The sequence below is a fragment of the Leptodactylus fuscus genome, chromosome 2 (genome assembly GCF_031893055.1).
Source record: "Leptodactylus fuscus isolate aLepFus1 chromosome 2, aLepFus1.hap2, whole genome shotgun sequence".
Lineage (NCBI taxonomy): Eukaryota > Metazoa > Chordata > Amphibia > Anura > Leptodactylidae > Leptodactylus > Leptodactylus fuscus.
Window position 1 is genome coordinate 91,872,199 of NC_134266.1, and position 18,385 is coordinate 91,890,583.

General features: G+C 41.9%; 1 protein-coding gene across 1 annotated transcript in view; it reads left to right on the forward strand.

Moving 5' to 3' along the window:
* DYRK3 (dual specificity tyrosine phosphorylation regulated kinase 3) overlaps positions 1-18,385 on the forward strand; it is a 313,386-nt gene that overhangs the window by 177,832 nt on the left and 117,169 nt on the right. The window lies entirely within an intron of this gene.

The window sequence follows — 18,385 nt, forward strand, 5'->3', positions numbered from 1 at the left end:
GTTTCTTTCAGTGTACTGTCTTTTAGCAAAGGTGTTGGGTGGAGCTGTGGGGTTCACTGCGTTTGTAGCATCATTTTTACTATATGACGGAGACTAATTGCATCTAGTACCACACCTTTCTCTCTGTGAAAGACTATATAGATTTTTTTTTTTTTTTTTTTTTTTTTATAAATCTCTTAGCGTTGCAATGAAATCTCAACTCCTCATTGTTTTAACTGTGTGACTGTAAATACAGAACAGCAAATTGCAATGTCTAAAACCTCTTTCAATTAAGACTTGTATTACTGTTGAACAACTGTAAATGCTTCATCTAGCTTTATGTTCAGTGCCTGCTTTTCATCACATTGCCTTAAATGCCATATATAGACCTAAAGGGGAGATTTTTTTTTTTTTTCCTTTTTCCATATTTATATCGTTCTGTAACACGCAGTTTCACATGTTATAACTTTTAATCTTATTGACCTTCTGGCCTTGTCTGTATGTCATTCCTCACGCTTAGCCCCTTTTAGCCTCAAAATGGTTATATTTGTTTGATCTGTGCTGGTACATCCATCCATACATTAAAGGGGTATACTGGATATAACAGGTTAACCAGCGGATAGGGGCAATAGCTGCTAAATCAGTGGAAGTCCAACAGCTTAGAGCAAAGGGGTCCTGACTACCCGCCCTTGAATGGAGCAGCAATTGCACAGTCGCTCCATTTTCTTTGAAAGATCTGGTGAGGATAGTTGAGCACTGTAGCCAAATTCTCTTCGGCAGTCTTAAGGCTATGTTCACACAGACCTTTTTGCAGGCAGAATTTGCCTTTAAAAAACACCTCCCAACTTTTCCCATTCAACAACAGCAAAAATAAAAACCTCTCTAGGACTCTACCTTGTTACGTCCATTGAATTGTTGACGCTATTGTGTTTTTTTTTTTTTCCCCCTCTCCAGTTTTGTTTCGTCTTCTGTTCACTTTCAATGGCTCGAAATCCACCTGAAGATAGATCAGAGAGATGGGAGAGTTGAGATGCTTTCTTCATGCAAAAAAACTATGGAATAGTTAATATGTGATTCCAGGTTTTGGACTCGCTGATCTAACAGTTCTCCCTATGCAGTGGATGATTAAGAACTTACTGGAGTACCCCTTTAATTATAAAGGCATGGAAGTAGCCATGTCCAATGCATCCTTTGCAGAGTAGGCTGTTTTTTTTTTTTTGTTTTTTTTTTTTGTTTTTTTTTTCTTTTAAAGTGAGAAGGGCCAAATCTGTTTTGACTCCTTTACAGGTGCCCGTGTAGTCCCTTTTTCTGAACATTTAAATGGAGACATCTAATGCACATTGTCTGCACATTGTATATGGATTGTTAATTTCCGTGAGATCTCTTCCCACAAGTTTTATCCTGTGAACTTTCTGCATAATAATGAGGTCTTGAGTGAAGCCCTTTGTTACAGACACATTTATTTAATGGGAATGAATTATCCTGTGGTTTGCAAAAATGAAGGTATTTGCTGTCCACATGCACCATTAAATTTTGATGGGACTGTTATGGCAAATTGTATTGGGGAATAAATGAAGGGGTAATGTGGGTAGGCTATGTTATATTTTTGTAAATCCATGTCTGTTTTCTGCAAAGCAAATTATTTTCATGCTCTGCTTTGTGTGAGCTCCAGATTTTTTCCCTGTTCTCTTGAAAGCAATATCGATTTTAAAATTGTTGTAAAATTATAATTTTGTATGATCAAATTGTTTTACTAAACAATTTTAATATTTGGAAAACCTCGATGTATACTGTTTTTTTTTTTTTTCTTATTTGGAGTATAGTTTATTATAACCAAATTTTCTTTTTAGTTTAAACATATGTTGACCAGTCATATCCAGTTATGTAGAACCGACATATACTGCAGCAACAATTACAGGCTGACATCACCTCAATCTCTTTCTCCGGGTCTGAATTCCCTGACCGCCATACACACTTACACAATTTCATAGGTAGTCATTGTACCTATCAATATGTATGTTTGTTTTTGGAGTGTGAGCCGAACCTGGAAGTATATGGAGAAAACCTGCTTCTTACAGATGCTGCCTTTGGTTACATTTGAGCAAGGGACCAGAGTACAGCAACACTTTCTCCATAAAGTATATACTAGCATCTGGGCAAGAACATATACTCTGACGTGATGTAATGTACTCTTTCTAAATGCACTTTCCTGCTGTTTTGCTGATCTAAAGTTAACCATTTAACTTTATAATATATTATCAGAAAAAAATGCTTTTTTTTTTTTTTTTTTTTACTTGAGTTCTACTTGTCATCCCTTCACTCCTAAACTGACATTCACTTTGTAAATCTTGCTAAATCTGCCTTGTTTTCTCAAGATGGGCTGTCAGCAACTGAACTATCAAATTATAACTGTGCATAGAAGCCTATGGAAAGGTGAGGAAGGAGCCAGGCGAGAGAGAAGCAGCTGCTGCAGCTAATAGGGTAGATTATATATAAAGACGTAAATCAACCTAAGTGCTTTATGCTGATCAGTATTCCTACATAATGTGCTCCATGATGCTTCTGCAATAGTCATTGAAAGTAGGCAGTAGATTTCCAGTTTCTCCAGACTTTTGTGTCAATAGGGTCCATATGGCTGTTGTGAGCTTTATCTCTAAATGTTAATGGCTGCTCAGACAAGACAACAGCTTTGCAATCATACACAAAATTCACCTAGTGTCATAGCCAGTGGACCAAGTGCCACACATGCCCACTGTTCACCTTTCTTTACCCTCTCCATATTGTTACGTTCACAAAGCTGCTATGTGCTTTGCCCACCTGATAGTACAGTCTGTGTCAAGCAGGAGCAAGGAGGACTGTGTGATTGAGTTCAGAATGACACCCCTCTCCTGCTCCTGTTTCACACTCCCTGCCTGACACTCCAGAGCCTAAATTGCATGAGGCGATAAAACAAACAGTACAGGGAAGTATGGCGACCACACCCAAGAATTTCTCTCATTTTATGCCCATCACAGCCAATGACTCTAATTCTTTGCTGCATGAGAAGATGAAGATGCATTGTTATGCATGAAGACGATTTTGCTATGTCAGAAATTATATATACTTTTGCAGATGTCATTTTTACACCTTCAGGGACCCTAAAGGGGAATACCAGTGCTCTCAATGATTCCAGCCTAAATCATGACTCTGCCACCACCTTGCTGACATTGCAGCCTGGTTTGGGACATGGTAGCCATTGACCAGCCATCCATCTGGACCATCCAGGGGTTGGCTTCACACTAGTATTGGATCCACTACAGAATGTTCTTAAAGAGGACCTTTCATGTCTTCATAAATGTGTGGTATTATATACTGTTAGAAAGCAGACGGCGATAAGTTAGAGCGAACGCATAAATTGTCAAAAGCAAGTGATTCTCTGCACGTGTTAACTGCTCTCCGAGAACAATTGAAATCCCTACTGAATGCTAAAGCTGCCAGAAACCATTTATTGTACAGGCACAAAATCGATGCCCATGGCAACAAGGGAGGCAGACTGTCTACGCTCATTAGAAAGGACAAGTCGAATATTCATAAAATCAAATCTAGCTCGGGTGCTGAACAGTCCTCTACGCCGTAAATTGCGGAGGCCTTCCATGAGTTCTATTTCTCTCTTTATAACTTGTCTGCCCCCCCCCCCCCCCTCCCAACACTGATATGTTAGAGAAGTCTAATGTGATCTAAATGTTTCTGAACTCCCTTGATTGATAGGGAGCCTTCACACGGAGTTTACGCTCCGCTCATTCAGACGCGCAAACACGTGTCAAAGTGACTGCTGTAAAACACAATACCATAGACTTCAATGTGTGCCAGTTTTACGTGCGTTACTAATTTAAATCAATGGAGGGCTTTTAAACCCATTTATTTCAATGTGTAGCACGCGTAAAACCGACACACATTGAAGTCTATGGGATTGTGTTTTACAGTGGTCACTTTGACACGTGTTTACGTGTCTGAATGAGCGGAGCATAAACTCCGTGTGAAGGCTCCCTTAGATCCGGTCACAATGGGTGAGGTTACAGAAATCATTCTGAGTATTCTGCCAGGGAAAAGCCCTGGCCCAGACGGACTGTTGTTGTCATACTTTAAGCATTTTCAAAAGACGCTGCTACCACACCTGACTGCGGCCTTTAATTCCTTATTAAATGGTGGTAGTTGGCTGAGACAGACACTTGAGGCACACATTGCCATCATTCCAAAGGAAGGTAAGGACCCCGTTACTAGAGGAGATTAGGCAACTCCTGATGGATTATGATATCCAGTTTCCCGTCATGGATGGGACGTGTCAATTTTCTCTACTTACATCTTTCCTAAACTCTTGTATTTGATGCAAATTATCCCTATTTGGTTACCAGTATCCTTTTTCACAGAGACACACAGACTGTTTTCGCAGTATGTGTGGAAACAAAAACGTCCTAGATTGGCCCACTGTATACTGACTCGCAGCAAATGGTGGGAAGGCATGGGACTCCATGACGCTCACACATATTATCTAGCAATACAGTTGAATCGGTGGCTAGAGTTGGTTCGCCTCTCTAGGAACCCCTCAGTGCCATGCTTCCTTCGGCTCATGTATGGCCCTAACTTTATGAAAGAGCTCTGGCTGCCCTGTTCCCACCAGGCGTGCAACAAGTTTGACAGTCCTCTTCTAATAGCACCAGCTAGAATGTGGTATCGCTTTGTTCTGCGTTTAGCCCCCTTCCCCCTCAATGATGATGCCTTCTCTGATTCCTTATTCTATCCCCGAGATGACGGGTCCGGGTGAGATTGGATGAAGTACCACTCAGAGACCTACTCAATCACACCCTGCCTCTGAGTGCTGAACAGTTCTGTTCCCTGCTGAACTGTTCTGTTCCCTACTGAACAGACGTGACCTCACTGACCTCCATCGAGCACACTTCAATAAAGTATACTCTATGTTTGTAGCTCAACACACCTCTCGCACGTCCTGTACTGATTTCGAGAAGCTAATAGCGGCACCTCTGCCTAAGTTCAGAAATATTTCAAATTTGCACCGCTTGTATGTTGTGGAGAGACAGCCTACTTGCCCAGGTTTTATTCTCTTCTGGGAATAAGAATTGGATCTCACTTTGACTGATGAGGAGTGGAAATCAGTGTTGGCCTTGTCACACGGATTCTCCTCTTGTATAAGAATCCTGGAAAATCACTTTAAACTACTGTCTAAGTAGTATAAGACACCTAAGTTTTTGTACGCACATCAACTGACATCTTCCAATGCCTGTTGGCGCTGCCTCGGCGGGGTGGGCTCTCTCACACACACATATGGTGTTCCTGCCCTAAATTGGTCCCCTTCTGGTCCGAAGTCGAATCTGTTTTACGTGATTAATGGTACTCCCTTTAAACTCGCTCCTGCTCAGATTGTGCTTGGTTTACCCGGTCACTACGTGAGACCTTCCAGAAGGGGTCTGGTGGCTCACTTTGGGGGGCGTTCACACTACCGTCGGTTCTGACAGGTAGTGTCCGCTCCTAGTGTCTGCTCAAAATCTGGCACGGACATTAGGAGCAGACACTAGCTGTGTCCGTGACACCTGTCATTTATTTCAATGGGCATCGGGTGCGTTCTTTTGCACTCCGTGCCCGTCCTTCCCTGTCCGCAAGTGAAGATGTCCGACTTCTCAAGCGGACAGAAAAACCCGATAATTTGTCCTCTGGACTATTCTACTACTGTATACACGCTTCCCCCTCTCCCCCCCCCCTCCCTCCATGATCCTTCCTCACCTAAGTATCTGATTTGGGATGTGGTACACACCCTCATCCCTTGCAGTTGTTTTCTGGCTCTCTTTGTTATAAATAAAGAATTGATAGAAAAAAAAACAAAAAAAACCGCAGACGGCGATGACAGTGGGGTGGTATTTGTGCTGCAATCAATGGCACCGATATCACCAGCACCATGGCACATGACAGGAAAGACGACAGAACATTGAATTCAGCACACTGCTGGGTTTCTAGCTGTATATAATACCGCACATTGATGAGGGACATGACTAGTCCTCTTTAAGTAGATTCTGCGGTGAAGTCTCCTACAGAGATTTCAATGCTATTGTCAATCCAGTCTTATGTATGTTTTATTGAATCCTTCCAGAGAAACTCTCTGCTTTTTAGTGGTTGACTCAAAAGTAAAAAGCTAATTATTGTTGTTACCGCACATTGATGACATGAAAGGTCCTCTGTAAAATTGATGGAACGTAGTCCTGCAAGATAAGACTCTTCAATATAAAATTAAAAAAACAACAATGCAGATCCACGTCTCCACTGTTAAGCAGACAGAGTTTCAGTTTTTCGGGTCTCCATGCAGACCCGAAGTACAGAAACCCAAACGCTAGTATGGAACCTAGTGTAAAATAAATGAGCACAGCCACACAGTAGCTTGCGGGATTATACCATCCACAATATTAAGGTAAAGCTTTCCAAATGTATAAACAATCTTTGTACAGTTTATGGTTCCAACCAAATGAACTGTAAATCCCAATATTTAGTGACTTCTATACCACTATAGGAAATACACATTTAGACGTCTAAAGTACTGTAATTGTGCACAAAAAAAAATCTGCTATAAAATTCACCTCTTGTCCCACTAGGTGGAGCCAGAGTGTAACTAAATGCAAATAGTTCTTAAAGAGCAACTGACTTATTTACTTATTATTTTTGTATGAATAGTTCAGCTGAATATAATAAATTTTGTAACATGCACTACGAGTCCAAAGTCTGGAGATACATTTTCATTCCATACTTTTTGTTTTATTTTCCTCATTGGAGGTTTATGTTATTAATATAAAACTGTGAAGTAACACTTATGGAATTAAATGGTTAAAAAAGCACTAATATTTTGGATTCTTCTAAGTGTCCCCCTTCTGCTTTGATGTCAACTTCTTACACTCTTGGCATTCTCTTGGTCAGCTTCACAAGGTTGTCACTAGAATGTTTTTCAGCTATCAGGTTCTACGGTTTGTCTTTAGTGTAGATGGATGTCTAGTAGGCAGGAAAGGAACTGAGAACAGGAGAGAGAATCATTTTCTTCCGACAAGATGTATTACAAGGTTACTTATGTTCACCTGCGCTTTTTGTACTACAAAAAAAATGTACAGAGAGAATTAGTACAATGGGGTATTAGTAAAATACCACAAAAGTGGGATGTGAACCTGGACTCAGACATATAAAAACCACTATACCAGCTATATATGGTTATCTAGAAGGCCTGATTCCTCTATCGGTGTTTGTAAGCCAGAACTGAAAGCAGTCACAAAAAAGGTGAAAATCTTTAGAATATATTTTCTCCATGTCATCTCCACTCCAAGTTTAGGCTGGCAAATATGTTGTAACATACTGATGCGTAAATAAGTGCTACAGCCTAGTAACTGTTTAAGACTTTTGTTTCATTGTTTATACCCTGTTTCTCCAAAAATAAGCCCTAGCTTGATTTCGGAGTAGTCTTGAAATATAAGCTCTACTCAAAATAAGTCCTAGTTACAGTCAGCACCTCCAGTGCTAGGTTATGGAGACGGAGAATAGACGTAATGTAGAACTCAACCGTCCTGGACAAGGCAGAGCAAAATCCATTCACCCACTCCCGAGTCCCACTCCAGAGTTCTGCCTTCTGATCCCGCTTTCCGGCCTCTTCTATGCTGTTGGCTTGACTACCTAGATGAGCAGACATCAGTTGTCACCCCTGCTCGCTCCCACAGACGCAGCCACTCCACTACAGCGCCTCCCCCTTAGCGTAAAGGAGAGAAGTTAAAGAGGGCACGGTGCCACTGCCACACAATGTTTAGTGAGAAGTAGTGGCAGTAACTATAAGACTGACACTGAAATCTAACCATTTTACAAGATTTGTCTGGAAAAGATTCTGATAATCCACAGTGCCTGAAAAATAAGACCTGCCCCGAGAAATAAAATTCCTTCGGTTCTCCTCTGCCCACATGTGGCTGTAAAGTGCTGTTTGGATACACAGCTGGCTTTTGAAGGGCAGATTTTACTGGAAATATTTTCAGCCACTTTGATGAATTTTCAGCACCCAAATTCGTCATTTTAAACAAGAGATTAAAAATACTCATCACGATTTATTATGAAATTTTTCCTGAGTACATTTCCCATATGTGGAAGAAAACTATTGTTTGGGCACATGGCAGGGCACAGAAGCCGAGGAGCCCCGTTAAGCTTTTGGCAGAATCATTTTCATGGCAAATTTACGGAGCCCCTTAGGTGCCAGTGCAGTGGAGAGTAATCTGCTTTTGGAAACTGCACCCGTCAAAAAAAAATATCAAAGGGTATAGTGATCATTTTGACATTAGATTAGGGTTGAGTGATAGGGATCGGAAAAGATCGGATCCCGATCAGCGATTGAGTAAACTTCACGATCGCGATCCGATCCCGCCTAAAAAAGATTGGGAACGGAATTCTGATCCCGATCGCTCAAGTTACCTGCACAGATCCACTCCTTGCCGCTCCCCGTTCTTTTCGCTCCTCTCCTTTCTCATTCACATGCCTTCAGTAAACCCCGCCTACTGCCAGCATCTCTAACACTAGCTTAGGGAGGCGGAGGCATGCACGGCGCTCTGAAGGCATGTGAATGAGAGAGAAGAGGTGCGAGAAGAACGGGGAGCGGCAGTGACAGTGATCTGTGAAAGTAAGCAGACACCAGGGGGGACTAGGTAGCCAGTGGAATTTTTTTTTAAATCACTACACAGCGTGGAGTCCAAAAATTAAAGCGTTCAATTTTTGGACTCCATGCTGTGTAGTGAATAGGATCATTTTTAAAATCCGATCTTCGATCAATAAAGAAAATCCCATTGACTTACTGTACATTAGGATCGGAATTGGGATCGGGATCAGGTTTGAATGGAAAATGATCGGAAATCGGATTTTAAAAATTATCCTGAAATCTCAAGATCGGCTCAACCCTACATTAGAGATGTTTTTCAAAAGAAATGTGCAGCGGATGGGGCAAGATTCATATTTACAGGCATAAGCTATTTGTGTCCAATGTACAGTATAATGCCAAACTTGTGGCACTGTGAAGAGTCAGCTGTGCGCTCTCAAGGAATTTCTCAGTGGGTTCTCATTTCAAGCCCCAGAGTGCTTCCCAAAAATGAATGTTCAATGTGAGTTTTTTATTTATTTTAAATGCCATTTCAGTGCCCAATGTTTCTCCCACTTTGTGTCAACAGAGACACACACCCGTAAAACTATGAGGGCAGGGTCCCAGCATTAAAACATGCTGCGTTTTACACAGTGCCGCACCTCCCATGAGGCGACCTGAAGCGACCACTTCAGGCGGCGCTATGCCAGGGCCCCAAGGAGGGCGGCATTTTTAGTTACTTAAGCCAGTCCAGGACAAGTTGTCCTGGACTGGCTTAGCACCGTGCGGTGGTTTGGGGAGGCCACTGGAGCAGCTCTGCTCCAGCAGCCTCCCCTCACACTCAGGCAGAGAGCAGGTCCTCTCCGTGCCCGCTCTCTGCCTGCGAATGGTGCTAAGCCCCACCCCCTTCACTTCGCCACGCCCCCTCCTCAGGGGGGGGGGGCGGCTTTCTGTAGTTCGCCTCGGGCGGCGAAAGGGGTAGGTTCACCCCTGGTTTTACAGTACCTTGCAGACAAAAATCCAGAGTGAAAAAACTGCGATTTCATAAACAGTTGAGTTTTTATTTATTTTTTTAAAGAAAATCGTATTGTGTAAATTATGCCTATAGAAATAGTGGTATTGTCTGTATAGGTATAATAGAGGAAAACTTGTTTCTGACAATAAATGAGCAACATTTGGAGGTAAAAATGTTCTCTTCACCCCAGGATAAATTCCTTGAGGTGTGTAGTTCCCAAAATGGAGGTTACTTGTCAGGGCTCGTTCACATCTGCGCCCAGGTGTCCGTACTGCAGGTTTCCGTTTCCTGCATAAAACAGAGCAGGATACGGAAACCTGCAGGAGACTTTCTCACCCATTCATTTGAATGGGTGAGAAAGCTGTCCGGCCGTGAGCGGCGGTGAGCGTTTTGCGCTCTCCGCCGCAAAACCGGGTTTTTTAAAATCCGGACACAGAGTCGGACATGCAGTACTCTGTGTCCGGATTAAAAAATCCGGTTTCGCGTCGGAGAGCATAAAACGCTCACCACCGCTCACGGCCGGATCCGGTCTGTGCTTTCTGTCTTCTGACATGCAGAAGACGGAAAGCACAGAGCGGAGAGTAGAACGCAGGTGTGAACCTAGCGTCAGCGGATTCCACTTTTACTAGCATTTCAGGGGCTCTGCAAAAGTGGCATAGCGTCCAATAACCAAGCCATCTAAATCTGTACTCAAATATGGAAACCAAAAACCTGTTCTTTTGCACCCTCCTCTGTGTACCAAATAGTATTTTATACCAACATATGGCATTGTTACAGGACTACCCTGGGTACAACAAAGCCATATATGTGGGCATAAACAGCTGTGCACAGGAGGAAAAGAGCGCCATTTAACTTTTAGAGCGCAGATTTAGATTGTTTGGTTTTTGAGCACCTGTTTATATTTACAGAGCCACTAAGGTGTCAGTAAAGTAAATCTCCCCTCAGAAGTGACCCCTATTTTGAAAACTGCACCCCTTAAAGATTTATTCCAGGGGCGTAGTGAGCATTAGTATTATTTTTACAGAGGTAAATGCACAGAGGATGGTGAAAGTGAACTTATAAAATATACGGATTACATTGCGTACACCAAATTCCTAACTACTTTCCAACTAATTCCTAGAATTGGGGAGCATTCTGTGGGAATCAGTTTTGGTGTCTGTTCCCTCATTGGGTTAAAGCCTTGGGTTTACCCATACATAGCTTTGGCATTCCTTATACATTCCCTTTCATGCCGCAGCAATGCAGCAGCTACTGGAAAATTTCAAAAATTAAAATGGTCGGAGTTTTTGGGTGCAGTAGTTGCTGGGTGCTGGGGAAGGGGAGGGGGTGTTTTGGTTGTCTGTCTGCCCCTTCCCTGAGCTTGAGGACTGGGTTTTTCCCCCACGTGGAATTCAGCCTGGCTGATTATAGGGTATCTACAGTGCTCCTATTAACCCCTTCCCGATGGAACAGGAGGACTGCAGATACCCTATATTCAGTAGACCGGGCGCTTTCAGACACAGGGATACCTAATGTGTTTGTGTTTCACAGTCATTTTCTACTTTTGTATGTATTCTAGGGAAAGGAGGGATTTAGAACTTTTATTTATTTATTTATTTTTTTTTAATCTTTTTTTTTTTTTACACTATTTTATGGGAGATTCTATACATTAATATTGTGGCTGGTCATAGACCCCCCCTCCTTAAAAAAATAAATAAAAAAATATATATTTTTTTTTGCTGACTCGAGTATAAGCCGAGGGGGGCCTTTTAAGCACAAAAACTGGGCTGGAAAATACTGGTATATACTCGAGTAGATACGGTAAATAATGCTTTCATTTTATCGCATGGGTTGTTCACAGGATTGTATCAATAGGGGACACAGCCTCTCCCAGGGTCACTGATCAAACCCTGGGCTCCAATTAAAACACATTGTCATCCCCAAACGTGGTATCCTTAGATGCCACAGTGATGATTGACTGGAGGATCTAAAGAGTTAACCTCTGATGGTGGGTTTTAGCTGTGACCTCGGACCCCTACTCACTATGGCTATAATAAATTTGTGCTTTGTACAAATCTGCAGTGAAATTTCTAAAAAAAAAAAAAAAAAAAGTTCACTGAGGCCAAAGAGTGTCAAACACAACTTTTTAAGGCAATTTTACTTTTTTTTCTTTCATGTTGAATCACCGAACCCACAACTATCATGTTTTAAAAAATTTGCTCCTCTTCATTTTAGGCTGACAGTATCGCATTTTTTAAACTAACTTGAAGATGTGGGAGACTAAGCCAAGACTAAGAAGATTATTTCATTAGAATACTGAAGTTGTAATCGTGAGCACTGGAGTTCACAAGATTTACCTCTCTTTTGGCCCTAGGAGCCCCAGTCTGACACTGTATAAACTAAAAGAGCAGAAGTCCAAATGGCAGTCTCTATATTATCTTCGCAAGACTTTGTCATACCACTAGGTGGTGCTAGAGAACTGTAGAATATCATTAAAACTTCATAACCTTGTACTGCCAAGTTCTTCATGCGTTTGATAATACATTGTAACCTACTGTATCTCCATGAAAATTAAAGTACTTCTCCACGGATCCTTATATTAAAATTAACAACCGCTGGTAGTATTAGTATTGGTTCGTACTCAGCATTAAAATAATTTCTAAGGTCATTCTCTTTGTCAGTACAATAAAAGTGATTATAATGTTGGTTGGACACGGGCGCTACATGTTGCGAATGTCTTTTATTCAGTATGCAGACAGCACACTCCTTTGTAATGGTGGCTGCTATTTCCCAAGGAGACTGGCTAGACTCCCCGCAGACATAATATCACATAGGAAGGAATTGGACAACTTCCCAAAAATTCTCTTTTGAACTTGCTAATTATTTTATTTATTTGGAGTAATACTGAGATCCATGTAAAGTAAACAGCCAAAAAATACTCTACATCCAGTTTGCACGTAACATACTGTATTTGATTCCGATATATAACATCCAATTCAGAAGTTGGTGTATCTACATAGCAATAATCAATATATCATATTGATTCAGGCGAGACTGGCCTTCCTCAGGATGGGAGAGATGAAGAGACAATTGTGAGTACAATTCAATATATATATATATATATATATATATATATATATATATATATATAAAAAATCTTTGGTATAGATATGTATAAAAGTACATAACAATGTGCATGAATGTTAATGTGAAGGCTGGAAAAAAAAACAAAAAAAAACAAGGATTGGAGACAATGAAAGGTAAGTGTAAGAAGGGAAGTTAGGGTCAGTCATGAGCCAGATCGAAGCTAGACATGGCAGAATCTGGTGATTAACATTTCTGATGAGTTACAGGATCCTGCTCAAGTCTCCCTTCTCAACAACAACCTATTGCCCTCTCTCACACGTGAATGATCTGAAATTCGGTATGGAAAAGTTTTTCAGAAGGTTGCGGATTAAGGCATTGTAGATGAGAAGCTATCTTGGGCATCAGATACAACTTCAATTCAACAGTCTATATTTCAGTCTTGAGTATCAAACTTTAAGTCGGAGAGTAACTTCACCCCTCTTCCCCCCAAAAAACAGTATTCTTGTACTGAGATGTTTGCTATTCATCACCAGTTGAGTCCTTTATGTAATGACCCCATCCAAGAACGGTTCAGAAAACTGGAAAGTATCCTGTCTAAAGCCATACATAATGGGTTAGTGTAAAAAAAATAATAAAAAAATAAATTAAGAAATGCATGTGGCCCTTATCCCTCCCAGGTACCGGTACTGTATACATTCCCAAAAGTGCACAAGAATCTCTAGGACCCTCATGGACGCTCCATTGTTTCATTGACGAACTCAAGCACCAGCACAAGTCCTAGTTTATTATACCCATAATATGATGAAGTGGCAGATGCTCTTTGAAAGACACCATCAATAAGATGAGCAGATTGCCCTATGAATGGTCTAAATGGATCCTGGCCACCATGGATATAGACAACTTATACACCAATATCCCACCACCAATATCACGTAGTCAGGTCTGCACTCACATGAAAAGGCGAATATGAAGCTCAAAAGAGAATTTTTGGAGTATTGTCCCTTCTTATGCAAAGTTATAAATGTCTGTGACTAATATTTGATTGTTTTAACTCTCCTTGTAAGTGTATTCCCAAACCTAGCATGAACCTGCCCTAACACTGATTGATTTTACTTTTCCAACCACTAAGTGGATTTCAACACAAAGATGTCTTGCTTTATCTTTACTTCTGGCTAGAGATATCCCATAATGACTAGTTTTAATGTCAAAGTTTTTTTTTTTTTCTCAAACCTGCCCATCTTACACCACTGGTCTCAAGAAGTGTCAAACTAAGAGAGGGTAAGGATGGATACATCTAAAAGTATGGGAAGTTTTTTCTGTTTCTAGCATTACTAGATCAGCCCTTGTAATTTGGCCAAAATTCACTATAAAAAGTGCATTTACACTGTGTTCAAGTGTACAGAGGTAGTATAGCTTGGCAAAGACATCAACCTGAGAAAACCCTTTTCAGACCCTTCACTGTCTACTCATTGCCCAGCGATTTGAGTTCAAGCTACTGACGTTAACATACCAAGCCATCCACAACCTGTCCCCTCCATATATCTCTGACCTAATCTCCCACTACCTGCCCACATGTCACCTCAGATCCGCCAAAGATTCTCCTTACCAAGACACATAAGACTGACCCCCACAATCACAGGCTTCAAGAAGGCCCTGAAGACTCACCTATTCAGGAAGGCCTACAACCTCCAATAACACTACTGTCACCACACCACCATCTGAACAGTTTCAACCCTCACCTTCTGTCTCCATCTTCCCTCATAGACTGTAAGCTCTTGCGGGCAGGGCCATCTACCCCACTGTGCCAATCGGTCATTGTTAGTATTATATCTGTTTGTATATTTTGTGTACTGTATGTAAAGCACCATGGAATTAATGGTGCTATATAAATAAATAAATAATAATATTAATAATAATAATAATAATAATAATAATAACTTATTGATCAGTGAGGTCTGACTGCTAAGAATAGACTGGTGGTAGAAATGCAACCAGTTTGAGGAATTCGTGATATTGGCCTTTAAAATTACATATTCTATTTTTTCTTTGATCAGTCGTGCAGAAAGTTAAAACAACGGTTGTGTAAAAAGATCCATTAGAGTCTTAGGGTCCTATGTGCTGACCGTTAATCCTGAATACTGTTGTGTGAATGAGCACTTACTCTCTTGCCTCCACATCTGCCTCCATACCCTCGACTTCCTAGGTCCTTTCTCGGATTGTTCTACTCAGCCTCTATATCCTCTCATCATCCTCCATGTTCCAGTCTCTGAGATACTTTCCCCTCAGTCTTCATGTCCTATGCACTGATCTTCTATCTCCTTGACCTCCAAACCCTTCTCAGCTTCCATGTTCTCTTTTTTTCATCCTTTGTGCCTTCATCTCTAATCTTCTACTAGTATTCTTCAAGGAATAGCCCACAAGAAGTCCGTTCCATCATTTTCCCCATTTTAGTAACAACAGCAGCTATAGCACATACCTGTCACCTCAAACTAGTCCAGTAGGATTCACTTTACATTATGGAGCTGGATTTTGTTATCTAAACCTGAAAACATATATAACCACATGTCCACCTGGAGTCCAACCACTGGAGCTAATTTTTGGTTACATTGTGTCAAGGGTAACTAAACTTTCAGACAACTTTGATTTTCTGCCAGTATTTGTGTCACTAATAAATGTTGTAATATACTTATATACAAATTCTGGATCCTTTCTGTGAAATCCTGTATTTTTCTTGTTTCTGTGTTGAGAGCTGTTTTTGCCTCTCACTGAATATTACTCTGTATGAAGTACAGGAATAGGGGCTGTGTAACATGTAAAGAAAATGCAGGTAAGGGAGGGTCACTTCAGTTATATCTTGGATATTATGAAACATACTAACTTGCTTTTTGTATCATATGAAAGAGGAGATTAAGTTGCCGTGCTATCTACATTATTTCCAGAGATATCACTTGAAAACACAGCCTAGATTAGGATTTTTATATGCAGCTGTATAATATATCTCTCTATATTATAAAAATTAATTCTTCTCTGTCTCTGTCTGTTCTCTATGCGTGACCAAACGACTGGACCGATCTTCACCAAATTTAGCACACAGATACTTCAGGTGTCCGGGAAGGATTAAGAAGAGAATCCAACTTACTCGGACGTACTGTTCCGGAGATACAGCTTTCCCAACACCCTGACCCCCCATTAGCCAAAACAAACCTGCAAGTCTTTCACTCATATTCCAACAGCAATACACACGGTCACTCCACACGTACGATCCAACACTGATATACAAACTGAGATACACACATCGGAGGATTAGATACACAGATTAACACACAGTATCAGATGTCAGAGGATTAGATACGCGTGTCTGCACACAGTTCCACACCCCAGAGGACTAAATATGCGCATCTGCACACAGTTCCACAAGCCGAAGGATTAGATATGCGCGTCTGCACACAGTTGCATATGCCAGAGGATTAGATACACGAGTCTGCACACAGTTCCACACACCAGAGGATTAGATACGCTGACACACTGATTAGAGGATTAGATACACAGGTCAGCACACAGTATCACATGCCAGAGGATTAGATATGCATGTCTGAAAATAGTTCCACAACCCAAAGGATTAGATACGCACATCTGCACACAGTACCACACGCTGAAGGATTAGATATACAGGTCAGCACACAGTATCACACACCAGAGGATTAGATACGTGCATCTGCACAAAGTACCACATGCCAAAGTATTAGATACGCGAGTCTGCACACAGTTCCACATGCCAGAGGATTAGATACGCATGTCTGCACAAAGTACTACACTCCAGAGGATTGGATACACAGGTCAGCACACAATATCATACGCCAGAGGATTAGATACGCACGTCTTCACACAGAACCACATGCCGGAGGATTAGATACGCACGTCTTAACACAATACCACACGCCAGAGGATTAGATATGCACGTCTGCACACAGTTGCACATGCCGCAGGATTAGATACACGCCACTGCACACAATACCACACGCTGGAGGATTGGATACACGCCAATGCACACAGTTACACATGCCGTAGGATTAGATATGCACATCTACACAGAGTTACACATGCCACGGGATTAGCTACGTGCGTCTGCACAAAGTACCACACGCTGGAGCATTAGATACACAGGTCAGCACACAGTATCAAACGCCAGAGGATTAGATACATGCGTCTGCACACAGTTCCACGTGCCAAAGGATTAGATACGCGCATCTGCACAAAGTACCATACGCTGGAGGATTAGATACACAGGTCAGCACACAGTATCACAAGCCAGAGGATTAGATACGCACATCTGCACACAGTACCAAATGCCGGAGGATTAGATACGCAAGTCTGGCCACATTTTCACACACCACAGGATTAGCTACGTGCCAATGCACACAATACCACAAGCCGGAGGATTGGATACACAGGTCAGCACACAGTATCACACGCCAAAGGATTATATACGCACATCTGCACACAGTACGAAATGCTGGAGGATTAGATACACACGTCTTAACACAATACCACATGCCAGAGGATTTTATATGCAAGTCTGCCCACAGTTCCACACACCGCAGGATTAGATACGCACCACTGCACACAATACCACACGCCGGAGGATTGGATACGTGCCAATGCACACAGTTACACACGCCACAGGATTAAATACACACATCTACACACAATTCCACATACCATGGGATTATATACGCGAGTCTTCACACAGTACCACGCGCCAGAGGATTAGATACATGCGTCTTCACACAGTTCCACATGCCAGAGGATTAGATACGTGTGTGTATACAAATTTTCACATGCCACAGGATTAGATACGTGCATCTGCACACAGTTCCACACACCGGAGGATTAGATACGCACGTCTTTACATAATATCACACAATGGAGGATTAGATACGCGCCACTGCACACAATACCACACGGTGGAGGATTAGATACACGCCACTGCACACAATACCACAAGGGGAGGGTTAGATACACGTGTCTGCACACAGTATCACATGCCAGAGGATTAGATACGCATGTCAGCACACAGTACCACATGCCGGAGGATTGGATACACGCATATGCACACAATACCACATGCTGGAGGATTAGATACATGCATCTTCACACAGTTCCACATGCCGGAGGATTAGATATGTGTGTGTATACACATTTTCACATGCCGCAGGATTAGATACGTGCGTCTGCACACAGTTCCACACACCGGAGGATTAGATACGCACCCGTCTTTACACAATACCACACAATGGAGGATTAGATACGCGCCACTGCACACAATACCACACGATGGAGGGTTAGATACACACCACTGCACACAATACCACACGGGGAGGGTTAGATACACGTGTCTGCACACAGTATCACATGCCAGAGGATTAGATACGCATGTCAGCACACAGTACCACATGCTGGAGGATTGGATACACGCATATGCACACAATACCACACGCTGGAGGATTAGATACACAAGTCAGCACACAGTACCACATGCCAGAGGATTAGATGTGCACATCTGCACACAGTTCCACACGCCGGAGGATTAGATACGTGCATCTATTCACAGTTACACATGCCTCAGCATTAGATACACACGTCTGCGCATAGTTCCACATGCCGGAGGATGAGATACGCACGTCTTTACACAA